Source organism: Erythrolamprus reginae, chromosome 7 (genome assembly GCF_031021105.1).
Source record: "Erythrolamprus reginae isolate rEryReg1 chromosome 7, rEryReg1.hap1, whole genome shotgun sequence".
NCBI classification, from domain to species: Eukaryota; Metazoa; Chordata; class Lepidosauria; order Squamata; family Dipsadidae; genus Erythrolamprus; species Erythrolamprus reginae.
The window spans coordinates 34,260,591-34,278,691 of record NC_091956.1 but is presented as its reverse complement, the minus strand read 5'-3'; the positions used below and the strand labels follow the sequence as shown (position 1 = coordinate 34,278,691).

The 18,101-nt window shown below is 37.9% G+C and overlaps 1 protein-coding gene across 1 annotated transcript in view; it reads left to right on the top strand.

Moving 5' to 3' along the window:
• Positions 1-18,101, top strand: part of GUCY1B1 (guanylate cyclase 1 soluble subunit beta 1) — a 92,548-nt gene that overhangs the window by 25,954 nt on the left and 48,493 nt on the right. The gene's annotated exons all lie outside the window — the stretch shown is intronic.

The following is an 18,101-nucleotide window of genomic DNA, read 5'->3' as shown; positions in this document are numbered from 1 at the left end:
AGAAAGAAGCCCCCCACACCAGCGTTCCTCGTAAGCTGCGCGCGTGCGCACGCACCCCAAAATACCCCCCGTGCACCCTTTTCCACAGGCGCGCGCTCCCCATCCCCCTGCCAGCCTGTGGGGGTGTGTGCGGGGGCGGGGAAGTGCCAGCAGTAGGAGGAAAGGGAGCCGCGGCCTCCCCACGGTGCCTCCGGCCCCCTCGCGCCCCTGGCATCTTGGCCCTGCCCCCCGCCCGCCAGATCCGCCCCCTCTCCTCCTCCACTGCCTCCTGCCAGGGGGCTGCGAGAGAGGGCTTTCTCCGTGCGCTTCGGGGATGCCCGCCCCGCCCCTCTCGCAGCCCCTTTGCTGGGAGCGCTTTTGTCCCAGACTTTCAACAAGGGGGCTGCAGTAGAGGCAGGGCAGGCGTTCCTGAAGCGCTCAGAGAAAGCGCTCTCCCAGCCCCCTCAATGACAGAGAGAGAGGGAAAGAGAAAGTAAGTGAGAAAGAGGGAGAGAGAGAAAGGGGGGAGAGAGATAGCAAGAGAGAGAAGAGAAAGAAAGCAAGAGAGATAGAAAGAAAGAGTGTGAGAGAAAGAAAGCAATAGAAAGAGAGAAAGAAAACGAGAGAGAGAGCGAGAGAGCAAGAGGGGGAGAGAGATAGAAAGAGAGGGAGAGAGAAAGTGAGAAAAAGAGAGAGAGAGAGCAAGAGGGGGAGAGAGAAAGAGAGAGAAATGACTCTTGATTTAAAGCATATGGTAAAAAGCATCCAAATAATAACAGAGAAAAAACCCCCCAGCTGTGTGTGTGTGTGTGTGAACTCTTGAACCATTTCCAATAGCTCACCTGTTATTGAAAATGGTTCAAGAGTTCACACACACACACACACACACACACAAGGGGGGAGGAGACAGGGATGGAAAAAGAGGAGAAGATAGTAATAATAGTAATAGATTTTGGTTTTGTTTTATTATTAATTTCTTTTAATTAAAAAAAGAAGGGAATTTTTTCTTATTTATTTATTTATTTATACATACATACATACATACATACATACATACATACATACATACATACATACATACATACTTCTATGCCGCCCAGTCCCAAAGGGACTGTCGCTCAGACACTATACTTTTCTGCCCACACCGGAAAGAAATTAGAGGGAACATTGCCCCACACCCCCAAAAAAATTCTCATAGAGAGAACCCCTGAAATGATGCAAAGTCATGAAATTTCAAGTTTCACATATGCAGGGAAAAGTTTTTACAGGGTCTCGAACTTTGATTTCGGGTCTCACAGATCTGAACACAACACCAGCAGTTTATAATAAAAAAAGTGTTAAAAGACAATTAAAATTGAATAAAATATTAAAATAATTATTAAAATAATTCAGTAGGATGGGGAACAAAACAAAATAATTCATTCACATACCTCCCAGAGACCAATTAGACCAATTAGAGCGTACTAAGTTGGTGGGGCCGTGGGGGAGGGCCTTCTCTGTTGCTGCCCCGACTTTATGTAACCAACTCCCCCCCCCCGAGGTCCATATGGCCCCCAACCTGCTGGCTTTCCGTAAGGCCACGAAGACCTGGCTGTGCCTGCAGGCCTTGAGGCCCTAAAACAACCACTAGCTTGTTCACGTGTTTGAATTGGTTTGAATGATTAGTATGTATGCTATTAAATTGTCTTAGTTTTAATGATGATTTTAAAAATTAGGGTTTTTTTCCCTTGACTTCTTTTTATTATTGCTGTTAATTGTAATTTTTATACTGCTGTAAGTCGCCCTGAGTCTTTCAGGATCGGGCGGCATAGAAGTCAAATTAAATGAATGAATGAATGAATGAATGAAAAGAAGGATCTAAAGAGGATAATAAGTTCTTTATTAATACAGTACATGAAGTAGAATATTCTAAAGTAAAGACAGAGAAGTCTGTCTATCAGTGTTCACAAGGTGACCCTATCAGTGTCAATGCAAGAGGTTTACATTTATGATCTTGGAAATTTTCCAAGCCTGTAAAAGGAAAGAGTATCTATAAACCTTTTTTGATAATAATGTTAACGTGACAAGAGCAAAGGGCATGTGTATATAACACCAAGCTGTCTGAAACAAATATTGAAATTGTGTCATTTACATGAAGATGTAAGATGTAAATAAGTAAATAAGATCTAATTAAAAACTTTCTTTATTTTTTCCTTTCCTGATATATCAATACTTATTTTCCTTCATTACCTATCATTGTATAAAATAGCTTTCAAATAAAAGAAAATATCTTACTTGCTTTGACAACAATATTGTAATCATTACAATATTGTATTATTTTTGTATTGTCAAATTATCCATTTGCTTGCAAAAATGTTTTTTGATTATCTTAATTTGAAATATCACTTCAGCTTCAGATAAAATTCTATGCAAATATTCTTAATTTATACTGACTCATTGTGAATGTATTACAACAAACACATATAGTGCCTAAGAAATCATATTGAGATACTGTGATGGGTGACACAGTTCATGGAAACCTTTCTTTTCATAATATGTATTAATTTGATAAGATGCTGCCAGACCCATATTGAATTTTGGCTGCCATAGACTAACATCACTATCTTCCTATATCGTAATATCGACAAATATCTTCCAGGTCGGTATTTCTGAAACAATGGCACTGTAATTCACTAATACTTTTTCCAAGTAGGCATGGGATCTCATTTTTCTTTCCTTCTTGTTTCCAGATATAAATGTAAAGTAATAAATATATAAATTATATAAATATAAATAAATAAATATGGTCTGAAGTTGGGTTGAAGGAATTAGAAATAAAATCAATAATTTCAGTTTATTATTTATTTATTTAGTACATGATGAGAACATGAAAAAAGTACGTATATATGTGTATATATGTGTGTGTGTGTGTGTGTGAATGTATACACATACATACACAAAAGGGGGGGGGGAGAGAAAGAGAGAGAAAGTTCATGTAAGTATAACTTATATGAGGATATGGCACTGACCTCATAACTGGGTGTCCAATTCAGATATACAGGCAATTACCTCTGGTGTTGTTTCATGCAAATCTTATAGTGAACCAGAGAACACATGTCACAGACAATCTTGCACAATGTTTAACAATCTGCATATCAGCCCAATGGTGGATTTATTGTTCCATGGGTTTATTGTTCTCACTGTCAGAGCATGGGTAGGAGGGAGGATCACGCAGTCCCTGGGCAGAGCAGTTTACTAAAAATTAAGTGCACGGTGAAGATTGGCAAGCAAAGAAAGCGGGCGAGCAGGAGCAGAGATCAGTAATATTCAGTACTTTTAGGAGTGTCTAATACTATAGTTGGTGTTTAAAAGAAATTTTGGAAGAGGAACAAGTTTCACCAAACAAGACTGAGACTGAACTGAAAGTGGATTTGAAAAAGATAGCCTATAAGAATGACATGCAAAAGATGTTGCACTTCATATATAAAGGAATGGCTGATATTTTCATAATTACAATTAATTAATTGAAAAATAAATACTTAAAATGGAAATATAATTAACAAACCAAGGGAGTTTATTATTTTGGGCCGGTATATATAACACCAAACACAAAATTGGCAAAAAGAAATATTTCCTAGCTAAGAATATTTTATCTTAACTCAGGTCTTACCTGGACCACCAATAGTCCCTAATGGAATGCTCACTCTATAGCAGAGAGAAAGATAGGGGAAGCCATGTTTAGTCATCTATGGTTTTTAGACTTTTTATCTTAATAATGTATTTAAGCTTTTTACGCAGATATATATATAGTGCAAAAGAAAAAGATATAGTACAAAATCATCTAAAAAGTTAGATTAAGAATGAAATTAATAGGCAATTCAGAGCAATACTGAATTCTTTTTCTGAAATTTATCCTTCAGTTTAAAATACAAGAATATATGAACAGAGGCTGCAATTATGTTTGCACAACAGTGAAAAAAATGAAGAGATCCCTATAGATAAAAATACAATAAAAATATTAGAATAGATATATTAGAACCCTTAAAATTAAGGAGAAGGAAGAAACTGAATACTTCTTAACATGAGAAATTTTATCAATGGCTAACAAACAGAAGTTAGAAATCTAAAAGTATAAAAGAAAAGACCAATTATGTTGCGGTTGGCTCTGGCCCAGCTTCTTCCCCAAGGAATGTGGAGGTGGATGTGGGGGAAACATCCACATGCCACAGGCCTGTTTTGCTCCTGATAGAATCTCCCGACGAAGGCTCCTCTGACGAAGGAAGGGTGAGTAGCAGGGAAGAGGGGAGTTTGGCAGATAGCCCAGGAGGAGATCAATCATCCTTATCATCCCTGAATTCTGAACAAGAACTTATGACGGACCCACGCATGCGTAGAGTGATGCATAGGAGAGAACAACTGAAGGATTATTACAGGAGATAAGTGAGGCCACCTGTGGTTGGGTGGGGCTGCTGTAATTAGTGCTACAGATAAAAAGAGCAGTGTACTGGTTTAGCCTTGTGGAAGTTTACCTGATTCATAGTTTCATCAAGATCGTGGTTTTGCTGTTTCCCTGTTCAAGATTGTGTGTGGACTTTCTGGACTTTGGAATTGGACTGAATTTCCCAGTTACTGGGTGAGAAATTGGATTGCATTTAACCTGTGCCTTGTGTGTACCAGAAAATCCCTTTGACATTTAAAAAGGGAGTTTTTTCTGCTTTTCTGTTGATAAAGGCTTTTGGTTTTCCTTCTATCGTGTGGTGTGTGTCTTTTTGGACTAATTACCTCGTAATTACGGGCGGTTGGGACATGCTGGCAGAACAAATTATTTAAGGAAAGTTCACTAAAAAGGATAAACAATTTTAGTATGTGATCATTATTAATGTTATGAATATTATCATTATCATTACATAAAATTAACTCTACACAACTGTACACCATGTAAATAGTGAATTTTTACATTTTAAAAATTTATTTAAAATTATTTTAAAAATTTGCTCATTAGAAAAAAGAGCAACTTATCCAAGGCAGGGAGGTCACCATGGCAGGCAGGTTCAGGGAGGCTCCCATGTGGATCATACCGACAATGTTGGGCCACATGAAGCAAGGCAGCAGATAAGCTGGAGACAATTTTTAAAATATTATTTCGCTTACAAAAGCGAAGTGAATAGGGAAGGCAGGCAGGCAAGGCCAGGGATGTGGTGGGTGGGGGCAGATAGCTATCTAGGCCATGTACCATGTGTGATAGAGATGTGGCAGCGGTGGCAGTAGAACTAGCCAGGCAAGGCCAGGGTCATTGGGGCAGATTGCTAGCTAGGTCAGGCACCACATGCAATACAGACACAGTACTGGAACTTGCCAGGCAAGGCCATGGACATTGTGGGGGAAGCAGCTCAGTGGCCTAGGCCGGCCCAGGAATCAGCACTTGACTGGGACTTTCTGAGGCAGCACCGGCAGGGCTGGGCTGGGAGTTGATTCAAACGGCTTGCAGCAGTGGCCTAGGCCAGGCCGGGAGTCAACTTGAGCAGCTTGTGGTGGTGGCAGAACTGGAAGGGGAAGTTTGCTAGCTTAGCATCAGCAACCTAGGTTGTTCCAGCCTATCTATTCAAGAAAATTGTTGCAACTTTTCAATCTTGCAACTTGTTTTTTCCAGGTGCTGCTGGAACAAGGATAGTCCATTGTGGTAGTCCATTATTCAACTTATGATATTTGCTTCTATTGAATTCTGTGAAAACTTGAAATAACCTTGTCAATGAAGGCAGTGGTGTTATGATAAACCTTTGAATCCACATTCTATTTTCTTGATATAATATCATGACTGACTGCACTGAAAATGGAAAAATGAGCCTTTCGTATGATGCAGATTGTCAATCAGCCAGCAAGCCATGCAGAATCCAGATAGCAAAAGGTTTAAAAATATCTCAATTCAAGAATGCTTAGAATTAAAATCTACTCTTATCATCTTGGCTAGAGTGGGAAATTGAGAAATTGACTAGGTAGCCCACATCCATATTTCAATTTCATTTCTTCCTGAAAAAAACCACTGTTCTATGTGATTTGCATCCTAATGGAGAATGCATTTAATATTTACCCTAGTCCATAACTATAATATCGTACTATATAATATTTTATAGCTTTTACCTACCAACCAGGATAGAGTACCAGAAGAACATAGCAACTAAGCATAGGTTGCCATTTATGAGGATAGTTTCATTAGCTATGCTAATAAGAAGTCAGCCTTTGAACTGACGTTTTCTAAATCAATTCTATAAAAAAAGAAAGAAATCATCTCAATAAAACAAAATATCATATGATTTCCTGTTTATTGAGATCAGAATATTTGGGAGGAAAAATCTTTCTGAAAACATATTTTTAATGTTTTTCTATTGAAGTTCAGAATTTATATTAAAGTACAATGCTTTAAATAACATGACAGTTCTGTGGGTTGGCATGTGTTCAGAGTTGTAGATCATGGTTTCCATACATGGTGAAATCTATGAAGGGGATTTTCCCCCTCCCTAAAAATAGGAAATGACGATTGCACATTATACTGTGTAGTCTTTTGCTAAGCAAAAAGTCATATTCCCTGTGAAGCATTTGCTATTCAAGCAATCCTTTATTCTTGAATTGTTTATTTTATGAAACAAATAAAATAGACAAATCAATTTTAGACTATCAAACAAAAATTCTGAAAGCATTGCAGTCTTTTTAAATATGAACATTTATCATATCTATCATACAGTATTTATTTTGCTTTTATATAAAAACCAGTTAACATTGTAGAATTAATGTGTTAATGTGTGCTGTTTACCTTGTCTATCTGCAGAAAAAAATGGGAGCTAAGAGAACAAGAAATTTTCAGCTATTGTTGACAGCTAGGCTAAAATGAAAGCCAGTCTTAAAAATGTTTTAAACCATAAAACAATAGTTTTTGCTATTTTTTGTCTCTCAAAAAGGGAAGGCTAAAAGTAGCATTTATCTTATTAGAGTGCAACATCAGGTTTATCTCAGAAATATTCCAACTGCTTCCTGAGGATTTGGATTCATATGGTTTCCTGCTCTTGGACTGTAACAGTAATCAACAGCAACAACTGCCAAATGTTCCAGCTTGTCCTAACTAATTGGAGTTATTTATATGCACTCTGTCTATATAAAGGCAAGTCCTGACATCTATTTCAATATTAAAAGACATAGAAGAATATATATAGGAGTTGGATTTATCATTTTAAACCATTCTGAAAATAAAAATAAATAAGCATGAAGTTGGACAACAAGCTTGACATATTATATTATATCGACAGCTTGTATATATGAGCTTCCATTGTAAACTACAGATAATCCTCAGGTTATGAGTGTCCCCTAGTGAACAAGTCCCAAAACTATGAACCTTGCAGCAACATGGTAATTGTTCACTCTTACGAACAACCGTAGAGAGACTTCAACATTCGTCCTGCACTTTGCCAGCCAAAATGGAGGTTCGTAGGGGTAAGCCCACTCCTCCGACACTCTGTTTAGGTCTGTACAGGCATCACCCAGCAGTTAGCTGCATTGTAAAAGTAGATTTCAGGTTAGAGCTTCTCATTCATTATATGCAGTGGTGGGATTCATCCAGTTCACACTGGTTCAGGAAAACTGTTTGTTAACTTTCTGAGCAGTTTGGAGAACCGGTTGTTAAAAGAAATCTCCTTCCAACAGCCTTTTGTTTTTCTCCACTTTACAGGATTCATCTGTCAGGAAGGCAGAAAGAAGACATTCTGAGGTGCCTCTGTGTTATCTGTAGCCTAATCCTGCTTATCTTTATCTGAATTAAGCCCTCTTACATTGTAACAGCAGTTAATGGTTCTTGGCAGTACGCCCAGATTTCCTGTAGCCTGAGCGGCTTCTCTGGAACTCCCCCCCCCTTTGTTGGTACTTTTATTAAGTGTAAAAGCTTTTTACACTGCTTTAGTGGTTTCTGGCATTGTCCTTTTAGGGTGTACTTCCAAGAGGCAGGATGCATGCTTGGCACTCTGGGTTTTTTTTACTGCCTTTCTGGGAGCATGTGATCTTTGCTTAAATCTGGATGACTTCCTTAGGATATCTTGTGAAGTGAGTGAGACCAGCTGGTGGTGCAAATGGATACAAGAATTGCTTCTCCTGGGTGGGAAAGGGTACTTTGTCAGTTCACTGAGCACTGGAGTCCCTTGTCTATGGGGATTCTTCAGTCATCCAGGTCAAGATTGTCACAAATGTCCTTTTTTAAAAGAAGCAACTGAACTTTCTTGCTTTCCAGAAAGTCCAGTTGCCTCTTGAAAAAGCACATTTGGGACAGGAATCTCTTTCATTGCTTTGGAGTGGCCAAGGCACATGATTGCTCACTGAGAGTAAGATTTTTTAAAAAAAAGATAGGGGTATGGATCCTTCAATTCATTTTAGTTTTCTCTCATGATAATAAGGCTTAGTAAGATAGCACCAGGCTTGAAATTTATTTAGATATTGTTGTGGTTAGCTCTGGCCCAGCTCCTGCCCCAAGGAATGTGGAGATGGATGTGGGGGAGACATCCTCCTGCCGCAGGCCTATTTTGCTCCCAGTAGAATCTGCCGACGAAGCATGAGTGACAAGGAAGAGGGGAGTTTGGCAGACAGCCCAGAAGGAGATCAGTCATCTGTATCATCCCTGGATTCTGAACAAGAATTAATGACACATCCACATATGCGTAGAGTGATGCATAGGAGACAACAACTGAAGGATTATTACAAGAGAAAACGAGGTGGGGCTGCTGTAATTAGTGCTACAGATAAAAGTGCAGTCTGGTGTTTTAACCTCATGGCAGTTTATCTGATTCATTGTTTCGTCAAGACCATGGTTTTTGCTCTTCAGGATTGTGTGTGTGGACTCTCTGGACTTTAGAATTGGACTCAATTTCCCAGTTATTGGGTGAGCAATTGGACTGCATTTAACCTGTGCCTTGTGTGTACCAGAAAATCACTTTGACATTTAAAAAGGGAGCTGTTTTATAAAAACTTTTGGGTTTTCCTTTTATCATGTGGTGTGTGTCTTCCTGGACTAATTACCCTGTAATTACGGGCGGTTGAGACACACCGGCAGAACAGATATCTGTAGCATGTACAATTTTATTGTGATCCTGACAAGCTTGGGAGGGAAGAGACTTGAACCTGGTCCCCTATATACTTGCCTCTTTAGCTTGGCATTTGTAGACCTAGGACTGTATTTTTGGAGTATAAGACACACCAGAATATAAGATGCACCTTAGTTTTTGGGGAGGAAAATAGGGAAAAGAATCTGCTTGCCAGATATTCACCCTTAGTCTGGTCAGCTTCAGCACATTATTTTATCCCTGGTTAGGGCTTTAAAAAAACCTTATTAGGAGAGTAACAATGAAAGAGCTTGCAAGCCAGTAAGAGCTGGGAACATCATTAGCACCTGGAAAGAAACATTCGGAGCAAGTAGAGAAATGAAAAAAAAACCCTGCAAAGACTTAGGGCTTGGAAAACATTATTTGCAGAGAGTAACAATGAAAGAGCTTGCAAGCTGATAAGAGCTGGGAACATCGTTAGCACCTGGTTAGGTCAGAGCAAGTTAGAATAAAAAATGAAACTGAAAAAAAAACCTACAAAGAGTTAGGGCTTGGAAAACATTCTTCACTGAGAGAAACAATGAAAGAACCTGCAAGTTAAGAGCTGGGAAGATCGTTAGCAGATAGTTAGGGCTGGGGTGGGGGGCGGAGTTGTACTCGGAGTATAAGATACACCCAAATTATCAGCCTCTTTTAGGGAGGAAAAAGGTGTGTCTTATACTCTGAAAAATGTGGTCTGTCCATCCACTCTCTGGAGAGCTGAAATGACCTCTCTGCTAAAGAGTTTTACTTTATGAGCAAGAGTTGGCTCTGATAGTTATCATTACATTTTAACCATTTTAATTCCTTACAGTGCTCTGGCACCCTGCCTGATTTGTAACTCTGGATTGCAGGTATTGCTGATCAAAAGGAAGACAGAATGGTTTAGGTTTCCATGATGGTTGTAGCTATAATTGAACTTCAATGTGTATTCCCCCATTTTTTATCTAATGATTGGTATTTAGAGCAGCTTTTTGCAAGCAGAGAATTTTTTTTGTATTTTTGTACAGGTAATCCTTGACTTACAATAGTTTTAGTGACCATTCAAAGTTACAAAGGCACTGAAAAAAGCTACTTATGACCATTTGCACACTTACAACCATTGCAACATCTGCATAGTCACAAGAGGCTGGGAGAGGCCATGCCCATTCAGTCACATGACTACACAGCCATGCCTACCCAGCAGAAAACCAGTTGTTAAATTATTTGAACCCCACCAATGAGTAGGGCTCCATGTTTCTCTCAGTAGGCAAAAATAAGTTGGTTTAAAATAAAAATGCAATCTTTTTTGAATAAGATGAATAAAGTAATTTTGTTGTGGACCTTCACATTATCATTGCTTTACTAGCAATGGCAAAATGATCAATCCCACTGATATATTATAGGACATCTTAACCAAATTCCTGATATTCTAATTGATAAGCAATATATAAAAGTATGTTTGAATAGCTACATTCTTAAGTGATAACGGGTATGTAGCAGTCCTCTGTAAATAGACATTTTATCCTTTGTGTTTGGGAATAATTTTGTTAAGTAACAGATTTTATATCCTTTGTAAATCCCAAAGTTGAGAATCAATCCATTTTTTCTTTCATGATTGTTTTTGGTGATATTGAAATAAAATGAAATAAAAAGATCTGGTTTTAAATAAAATTAGTTGGAAAAGACTTCTGTTAAAGAGCAGTCAAAACATTACAAAGAAGTGGAAGATTTTAAAGCAGAACAATAAAAAAACAAAAAACAGATGAAATATTAAGTAAAACTTACCATGGTTGTTAAGGAAGAGTGATCAGAGTTACCACTGAGTTATTAGGGACCTGCGTTTAGGAATGTGGGATTGCAGTAGATTTCCATTAAATGATAAGTAATGACCCAGTCACAAACAGATTAGTTAAAGTATATAAAATAGTTTACTTTTAGATAAATAGCACAGTTAGATAAATAGCACAGTTCAATTAAACAGTCAAGGTCATTAATGTTTAGTCAGTCAATATCAAGAAGTACTATAATCTTAACAGCCTGTCTTTGTCTTAAACATCAAAGATTTACAGCTAATTAGCACTTCAATACTTTCAGAGAGTAACAGAGTTTCACACACAATTCCTTATTAGACACACAGTCAATCATGAATGAATCAGAATTCTGGAGCACATCGGCCTCCAACTATGATCTATGGCTCCCTCTTATGGCCAACCTAAAACACCATAGCCAATCATCCTACAGCAGTACATTTAAAGTTAAAGTACTCAAATGTATACAAACAGTTTGATGGCTTGTTTATATATTAACAAACCAACCATTTGGACATACTCCTAGCAATGGTCACCAATCATTATTTGTAGACTTTTGTGATAGACATAAGGTGGGCTGCTAAGGTGGAACGGTGATGTGTGCTTGCCCCTGTGGCTCTGAGTGCTAGCGGAGTCCAGTGCAATTATTTTATTGCTCCTGGGCAGGTAGAAAAATTGCATGCGGACATGCAGGTGCACCTGTGTTTTGATGCAGTTTTGTGCTTCCCAGCCCACATCTGGTGATAAATGAGCAGGTATAGCAATTTATAGCAAGTATTCTGAGAGAAACTAATAATTTGTCCTCCAGTTCTGAAAAAAACATTTAACTTCAGAACAGTTTTTATATTCACCATCAGTTAAACAGCGAATGATTTACCTAATGATCACCTAATTTGCTAATCACCAAAATAATGGTTTTGCATAACTGTCTGTATCTCAGTGTAGAAAAGTCTTAAAAAGTCATTTGTTACTGCCAGGATAATTAGCACTATTAATTTGTAAGCTTTATTCAGAAATAATTTTTAAATGTTGGATGCATTCTGATAAAAGTTATCTTTGAGATATACCATATTTTTCAGAATATAAAACACACCTTTTTCCTCCCTAAAAGAAGCTGAAAATTCAGGTGTATCTTATACAGTGGTACCTCGTCCTACGAATGTCTCATCTAACAAACTCTTCGCGATACGAACCCAGTGTTTAATGATGTTCTCCGCTCTTACCCCTTGAAAGCTCTTACATTGTTACTCTCTGCTAAGAATGTTTTCCACGCCCTACGTTTTTGCAGGGTTTTTTTTTCATTGCTCTGCTTGCTCCAAATGTTTATTTCCAGCTCTAACCAGGTTCTAACAGTGTTCCCAGCTCTTATTGGCTTGCAAGCTCTTTCATTGTTACTCTCTCCAAATAAGGTTTTTTTTAAAGCCCTAACCAGGGGATAAAATAATGTGCTGAAGTTGACCAGACTAAGGATGCTAGCCAGATTAATATCTGGTAAGCAGATTCTTTTCCCTATTTTCCTTCCCCAAAACTAAGGTGCATCTTATACTCCGGTGCATCTTATACTCTGAAAAATACAGTACTTTTCTAAATTGTGTTGCCACTTTTCTAAACAATGTTATTTCCAGAGCTTATCAAGAGGTCCTTTGGTATTTACAAGTGAGCCCAAAAATATTTACAAAGATCCACATTTATTTTTTAGATTTATCTCTTCCAAAGTTAATAATGTCATATTCAGCACCACATGTGAAACATTGCTTTCTTATACAGTATATAGTGTAAATCAAATATGCTATCAAGACACTCGTGTCAGATTATTTTGGAATATATTCTACAATAAATTAATCTGAACAAAACAAATTTAAAAATATCCCTGAAATGAATTCTTGTTATCTTACACAAAAAATGGGTTAGAATAGCAAGATACCTAATAGAAAGAATGCCTCTGTGCACACAATTGATCTTGAATATAGGCTTTAATGAGAAATATGTAAAATGGTAAACATCACTTCAGGAAATATTTAAGTCACTTGTCCTAGATATAGTTGAATTGTATTAACCTTTATAAAGAAATGTAGTGCTTTCTTTTTTTGGGGGGGGGGGGATGATCTCCATTCTATTTTGCCATTGTTCTTTTGGGAGCATTTCTACTGATGAGCTACTCCTTTTTATATTAAAATTTTATTGCAAGGGATTTCATAGTGAATAGGAAGTGCAGTATCTAAACAGAGCATTAAGGTTATATGTCATGTTTTCTACCATAGCCATAAATCAGAGATAAGGAATAATAGTGCTATGCAATCAGCTTGCATACAGTTTGGTTAGCAGAAGAGCAATAGAATGCTGCATTTCTTTGTAAAATATGGAGCAAAACATTGAACTGGTAACATGATCACTGTCCTTCCTTTACCTACCCATGTCATTTTGTCATTTTGCTTATTGCTTATAGTTACCACTCTAAGGTAGAAGGTTGTTGCAAAAAGTGAACAAATAGAAATACAGTGGTACCTCGAGATACGAGTTTAATTCGTTCCGGACCTGGGCTCTTAAGTCGAGCAACTCTTATCTCGAACGACTTTTCCCCATAGGAATTAATGTAAATAATTTTAATTGGTTCCAGCCCTCAAAAAACTCACAAAGTTAGTCTAAATTATGCAGAAAGACAAGTTTTTAATGAAGAAATGTACATGTACATATAAATGAATAATGAAGTTTCTTTCACTTAACTTGTAAACTTTCTTAAACTTTTAAATTTACATATGTTCAACTTCTCTGCCACCCAATCCTGTAGGACAGAGGTCCCCAACCCTTTTTGCACCAGGGACCGGCTTTAAGCGATCAAGAGAGGAATGGGTGAATGAATGGACGGAGGGTGGGAAGGAAGGAAGGAAAGAGGGAAGGGACAGGAACAGAGGAAGGAAGCAAGGAAACTTATGAAAGGGGAGAGTAAGAGAGGAATGAGTGAAGGGAGGGAGGGAGGGAAGAAGGTGGGAAGGAGAAAGAAAAGAAGAAATAGAGGAAGGGAAGGTAAAAGAGAGAAAGAAAAAGAGCTAACTTCCGCGTTCAGCTTCAGGAGACAGCTGCGAAGCCGCGCGCGTGTTTTAAAAGGTTGCAGCCGGCCTGGGGGGCTCGGGGGGGTGCTGGCAAGCCCCCCAGGCCGGCTGCAAGCATCCCCCGAGCCCCCCAGGCCGGCTGCAACCTTTTAAAACACGCGCGCCGCTTCGCAGCTGTCTCCTGAAGCCGAACGCGGAAGTTAGCGTTCGGCTTCAGGAGACAGCTCCTTGGCGCTCGTATCTCGAATTTGGGCTTGTAAGTAGAACAAAAATATCTCTCCCCTCCCAGCTCTTATCTCGAGTTGCTCGTAAGTAGAGCAGCTCTTATGTCGGGGTTCCACTGTATTAAGAATGCTATTTTGCAAAAAAAACATTCCCTGATATATTTGTTAGAAAGTCAAAGTTAATCTGATCTATATCAGTGATGGCAAAACTATGGCACAGGTGCCACAGGTGGCATGCAGGGCCATATCTGTTGGCATGCGAGCTGTTGCCCTAGCTCAGCTCCAACGTGCATGTGTCTGATGGCAGCTGGTTTTTGGCTCACACAGAGGCTCTGGGAGGGTGTTTTAGGCTTCCAGAGGGCCTCCAGGGGGGTGGGGGAGCACATTTTTACCCTCACCGGGAAGCCTTTAGAGCCTGGGGAGGGTGAAACATGAGCCTATGGGGCCCACTAGAAGTTGGGAAACAGGCCATTTCTGGCCTCCAGGAGGCCTCTGGAGGGTGGGGGAAGCTGTTTTCGCCTTCCCCAGGGATTGAATTATGGGCACTCATGAATGACCGATAGCACGTACCCACGCTGTTTTGGCACCTGATGAAAAAAAGGTTCACCATCACTGATCTATATCATTTGTCCACCAAAGAAAAATTTGGAAAGGAAATTTTAGAAGATACTCTTATATAATATGGTAGATCGAAATATTAAGACTACATAATAGAAAGCATAATACACCAAAGTAAGTTGTTTTAATGCAAACATAAGGACTTATTTGTTTATATAAATCTCTGTCACTGAGTTTAATGCAGCTTAAATGTGCTCAGTTATTTGGATTATTGAATTTAATGACAGTCACTGCCCTTTATCCAATGGAGTAAATTATACATGTGACAGACAAGTCTGCTCAGTATCCTCTATAATCTGATCACTATTTACATATGCTCACCCAACTTAATTTCAAAACATAAACAGTGACTTCCATTTCTTTCTGTGCTAATAAATTCACTGCTAATAAATACACTATTATGCTCTTTTTGTCTTGTCCTTGAATTAACCAAATTGTGATAAAAATAGGTCAAACATAAATGTTGATTGATGACACACACAAAAAGAACAAGAATTAGATTAATTTGTTTTAGTGTTTACACATACTCTCATCATCTACTATGGGTGAAGTAGGTTACAAAACATTTGATTAACAGTGCATTACAGTATCATCCCCTCTAAATCCTAATATGTGCTAAATTTGAAATATGATTTGATAAGATAAACGTCAGTTTAAAGTTTTACAATGAATGTATTTAGCTTACCGTGCATATCTGTATCTGAGATATGAAATCTACTTTTTTTGTATCCTTTTTTACCACCTGATTATTTATTATTAAATTATGTATTTATTAAATTTTGATGCCACCCATTTTCCTGACAAAGTGGCTCTAATAGATGAACAGATTTTTGTAGCCCAGATCTGGTAGCAGTAACTCAAGTTTTCTTACTTTAGAGTTGACAGGAATAGAAACACTAGAATTTTACAGAAGAAACACTGCCATTGTTTATTTCTAATATGTAAATTAACTAGATTTAACTAATCCAAGTGCCTCTGAGAGTCCATTTATGCTTTTGCTTGAAATTTTTTTCCTAGCTTCTTATTTTGCTAATGATATATAAAAACAATTTTGTCTATGACAAGAAGTATTAAGCAATTATTAATTGTTGCACATTATTGTTTTTGCTTGTAATAATTTGAAATGAATGTTGGATATTCATGAGTCTCAGTGCATGACTTTATTTATGGCAAAGTTTATCAAGGTACTTCAATAATAGAATCAACAAACAAGTTTTATATTATTACAGATAATTTGGAATTAAGCTCCTTTGTATCCTCCATTACTGTCACTTCCTTTCCATCTATATCTGGTTTTTTTTCTTTCTTCAAATCAGTTTGGCTAGAATGAAGCATCTTCCAGATTAGGAGGAAAATATGACAGCAATCACTTATTGTAATTATTCTGTATTTGTTTGACTCAGCAGTTATTTTCAAAGGAAATCTCATATAGACATTTCAACTTAATACTACTATGCTTTAAGAATATTTTGAGAAGAAAGCCAAATTGCAAATGGAAGTATTCCAAAAATAGCTGTCCTAGGATAGTTTCAACCAATATATTAAAAAATATATAATATAGTTATCGAAATTTTAATGATTAGATCGTAGGATTTGCAAAAATATTGTAATATTTTACTAGGTTTAGTAATAAAATTTTGACTGGTGTTCATGCTACTTTAGGACAGAAAGCATCTCTGCTCTTGAAAATGATGTCAGCAATGTTTTAAAACAAAACACAAACCATCCCACCCCCAAAGTCTGTATTCACATCTAATAGAATCTGTTTAAGTTTTAATTGACAGGTCTGGTAATGTAAACCTATTCTCTTCAACAGACATGCTTCTTGGGTTGATAAACATAATTTTCAGTTGAATTGAAAAGAAACCATTTTGGCTTAATGTGCTTTGAGTATCAAGTTTATACGTTCCCATGTTTTTGCTTTTAGTATCAGAGCCACATAAGAAGAGCCATGCTGAATCAGGTCAAAGCCCACCGAGTCCAGCATTCTGTGCCACAAATACCTTTGTGATATTTGAAGTGTACCTCTGTGAACAATTCATGCAGTATTTTAAATATTAATGTATTCAATTGAATATTAATTTGATTTCATGTTGATATTATAGAGTGCAGTCTGTAACTAATAAAGGACAAACTGAGCGATGTGGTATGTACAGTACAATGCAGTGAGCCATGTGCAATATCTGTGCATTGGGTAAACAAAACAACCACTTTATAAACACATGGCACAACATAGGAAAACAAACCTATCAGGACTAGATTCAACACTCCATCTGCATTTAGGAGACAAAGGCCACGCTTTTGAAGATAGCAAACTCCACATTTTGGACAGAGGACCGCTGGTTTGAAAAAGGGGTGAAAAAGGCCATTTCTTTTAAAATTGGAACAATCCTCTCAACAGAGGGGGAAAGATACAATATCAGCTAACTCTAGACTACAACACAATCCTTTCAACAATTCCAAGACTCCACATCCATTTGCACTATTCAGATGACCCTGATGACATAGATAAACCTTCAGGTAGCCTCAATGACTGTAAAAAGAATGTAAATGACCATGTGTCTGCAAGGAGTATAAATCCTTTCATTCTCCACCATCCAGCCATAGCTGAAGAAGTTTTTTGGATGAGAAGCAAAATGTCTTCAAAGAAAAACTAGTAAGTCCAGTTGCCTCTTGAAAAAGCACCTTTGGGACAGCCATGACCTCAATGACTGAGAAGCTCCATAGACATTTAGCAAAGAACATGTAGTTTGAATATTTAACAGATTAACAGCTTCCCTGAAGCTCTGGAGTATGAAAAACAGCCCAATGGGCAAAGCAAGAAGCTCAGAAAACAGACTTCCAGTTTGCCAGTTGTGCTGTTTTTTGCACTCCGAGGCTTCAGAAAGCTTCCAGTTTGCTTGTTTGGCCATTTTTACATCGTCCCAGGTTTCAATAAGGTCTGTGCGCTTGCATGGGAATGGGGGGGAGGTCAACAGTAGATAATCTAAAATTAAAGTTCTGGGGGCTTAGGGAAGAAACCATAGTCTTGGGTAGTGTATTCCAAGCATTGATTACTTTGTTGCTGAAGTTGTATTTTCTGCAGTCGAGTTTGGAGTGGTTTACATTAAATTTGAATTGACTGACAAGTAGGACATTGTGGTAAATGTATTTGTGAACTACATTTAGGTCAGATCGAAGGCAGTGAAGTTCTTGGCTATCTAAGACCAAAATTTCAAGTGGTAGAATAAAGTATTCTGTTGCAAACAGAGGATTGGAGAACTTTTCTTGTGAAATATTTTTGGACTCTGCCAATTGTATCGATATCTGATATGCAGTGCGGGTTCCAGATAGATGAATTGGTCTAGC